The sequence below is a fragment of the Malania oleifera genome, chromosome 8 (assembly GCF_029873635.1).
Source record: "Malania oleifera isolate guangnan ecotype guangnan chromosome 8, ASM2987363v1, whole genome shotgun sequence".
Lineage (NCBI taxonomy): Eukaryota > Viridiplantae > Streptophyta > Magnoliopsida > Santalales > Ximeniaceae > Malania > Malania oleifera.
Genome location: NC_080424.1, coordinates 37,622,444 through 37,626,215, shown reverse-complemented (window position 1 = coordinate 37,626,215; position 3,772 = coordinate 37,622,444).

The window sequence follows — 3,772 nt, the reverse complement described above, 5'->3', positions numbered from 1 at the left end:
TTGCGTCATAGCGTATTGAAGCCCATCCAGGCGCTCCAGTATGTGGCCATACACGGTGTCCTCATGCTCCCCTTCATCGGCTTCTTCTTTGGCCTCCAGGGTGGCCTCAACCTCATCGACGGGAATATTGCCCTGCTCGTAGGCTTTGACCCACGTGTAGGCTGCTTCGTCCTTTTCAAAGTGCATGCGACAAAGAGTCGCCTTAGTGTAAACATCTTTTGGAATGGGATGAATACAAGGCAGGCCGACGTGAATAAGGTCGTAGTGATCAAAGAAGGTCGTGAGAATACAACTGTACAGGAGACAACCGCGTTGCCATTTGAGGTCTTCTTCCATGTTCTAAACAATAATAGAGAGAAGATATATACCACGGCCAACCCATAGATAGTACATGCAGAATATGTCTCCGAGGATGATCCAATCCCTACCACCAGTGCGAGGGCACAAGTTATATGTTATTATATGGTGGAGGATCCAAAATTCCACAGTGAGGTCCTTGGATTTTGGGCGAGCCATCGCGGGAATGCGAGGATTACCGATAATCAACTTGAGGGCAGTGTGTGAGGTGAACCAGTCGAATCGTGTCAGCCAAGCTGACTTGGGGATGCCGCGAAGAGGATAAGAGGTGCAACCGAGTACCGCGGAGAATGTATCATAGGAAAGCTGAATAACGGTGCGTCGAACAGTGGAGTAAGCGGCAATGCTGCGATATGAGGGAATGAAATTTGCGTAGAACTTGCAAACAAGGTCTTCATAAATGAGCTCATCAGGATTGAAAAGGGCATCCTACCCAAGGGCTTCATGTCTTTAAGCTTGGTCTTCATACAAGCTTTATGTCAATAGCCATACATATTTGTTGTGTATACTTTATGACTTTCCATTTTACATCTTTCACTGGGTTTTAATACCTTAATACCTGTATACATGCTTAATGGCACAATTAGATGCCTTGTGTAACGACCCGAAGAATAATGGTATTTAAATAATAAAGAGGGAGGGGAATGGAAACAAAAACTGAAGGAGGAAGTGTTCGTTGATGATGTTGCATTTTGAATATAATAACTTGAAAAATTTTTACACAGGGTCTCGTCGACGAACACAGGGAGTTCGTTGATGAGCGCATAAGTAGGTCTCATCGATGAAGCCACGCCTCATCGACGAGAAGATACCAAGGGGGTTTTTTGGACAGTCTGAATTTCGTCGACGAGGAGATTGGGTTCGTCGACGAAATTACTTAAGGATTCGTCGACGAGGTGACGTGTCTCGTTGGCGAATCCGACCCTATAAATAGTAAAAACTCATATTTTTCACTATTATTTGGTGCAAAACACTCCCTTTTTCTCTCTCTACGCCCTTCTCCCCTTCTCTCTTTGATTCTGGCTTTGTTTCTTGCCGAATTGAAGATCTGAGGGCACTACGACGCTCCTAGCAAAGTTCTTTGCAAGTCTGTCAAAGTTGATCGTGGGAGAAGTTGGTTTGGAATTCATCCCAAATCCAGAGCAAGGAATTTTATTCAAATTATGCCTTCATTGTAGTTATAAGAAATGTTGTAGGTAAGAAAATACTGATGTTTTGTTTTGGGGGATGTTGTTTTTAGGGTGTTGAGTGGAGAACCCTACGGGTGTAGGGCTAGAGTTCAGTGAGAGGCTTTTCAGATTTAAGGTAAGGGAAATATGCTATGCTAGGAGTTTTAAGAATGTTAACAGAAATTTCATAGATATATATATATCAGTTTATTATATAATTGTTACAGAATAAGAGTTTTAATGTTTGTATGGCCTGAGTAGATATTTACCCGATGTAGAATTTGTATAGTGTTTCAGCATATCATGTTATATAGTATATATATACAGAAATTCACAAATATTTAATAGACAGATTTATACAGATTTTATTCAGTTCAGTATATTATAGTATTTATAGAATGCCATGTTTTCCTAAATGCCATAACACAGTTTATACAAACAGATTATACAGACAGTTTATAAAGACAAATTATATAGTTATAGCATCAAGATGCTACAGTTACTCAGATATTATAGTATTTACAGTACAGAATCATAGCGTTATGGCTATTTTGGAAACATGATGAAAATAACAAAGATATATATATATATATATATATATATATATAAATGTACCTATATAGTATTAGATCCCTGTGGAAATATTACAGACAGATACAGTTTACAGAGCATGGTACTGTTGCTATATATAGATATAGTGCAACCACATATCTCAGATAATGTGTGGGTACCGTCTAATCATACTCAGTGAGGATACAGCTCCCCAGAACTCTCGGTTGAGGGGCCAGGTTAGACGAGGTAGTAGCCTGTCCCGAGCTTAGGAGTGGATGCAGTTTGGCCAGGCTGAGGTAGTGTAGAGTATGATGCCTTACTTGAAGGGCTGACCAGGTTAAGTAATGCCTATGGGCCATACAATCCTATCATGAGGGGTTAAATCATGACATATAGAGTACTAGGGAAAGAGCATAATTATTTATATGTATACAGTTTTATAGCTTTTGTCGTATATAGTATGATATAACAGTATTAATGATAGAAAATTTCGATGATACAAATATTTTAAGTTACGATTCATGTGTTTTACAAATTTGCTAGATCATGCAGTTTTATATATATAAATGTTAATGTTATAGTTTTATAACTCAGTTGCCACACACTAGTAATAGCATATTTCCACTTACTGAGCGTCGTCTCACCCTATTATTTTACCATTTTTCAAGTGAGCCAGCTAGGCGAGCAGATCAGGTTCGTAGATAGAAAGATTTCTTGATAGCCCTAGTTTTAGGGTAACTTTATGACAGGGTTTTGTTTTTTGTTTTTTGGGTAGACAATACTGGAGGGAGTTATTGTATATGGTTATGGTCTGTATGTATAGAATTCTGGTATTGTATAGTATATGTGGTTGTATGACTTATATTTCCGCTGCTTAGGTATTGTTATATAGATACATAAAATAAAAAATGGGGAAATTTTGAGGATGTTACACCTTGACTTGTCATTATCAAAACGGGATTAAGTCTTGTTAGGCCAACGACCATTTTCCTAATTTTATCAATTAAAATTGAATAAAAATATTCTTAAAGATACATTTATTTTTTTAAAATGATTACTCTCTCCAAATTTTTGTTAAGTATACAAAAAAATATTAACATAAATACTTTTTAGCTGGAGCAAAATTCATATAATGATTAAGAATCAGTGTGTGTATGTGGGCGTGCACACACACACACACACACACACACACACACACACACAGATACTTTACAAAGAGATGGTGTAATAACCGAAAAAATTATTGGAATTAAATAAGAGGGAAAGTAAATATTTTAAAGGGACTCAAAGGGGGCTCGTCAACAAAAGCATACTTCGTCGATGACTACTCTACTGAAGTTCATCAACGTAGACATGTGTCTCGTCGACGAGAAGATACCGAGAGGGGGATTTTGGCAGTCTGAAATTTGTCGATGAGGGGTTTAGGTTCTTCGACGAACTTTCTTTATGGGCACATCAACGAGATGACGTGTCTCGTCGATGAATATGAGGCTATAAATAAGCTTAAAACCAAATTTCTCGCGCAAAATTTGTAGGAATTCGCACTTTCTCTCTCTAAACGTCCCTCTCTCCTTCTCTCTTTGATTTCATCTTCGTTTCTTGCCAATTTGATGATTCGAGGCCACCAGGAATGCTCCTGGGAAAGTTCTCTCCAAATCTACAGGAGTGGATCGTTAGTGGAGCTTACCAAAACT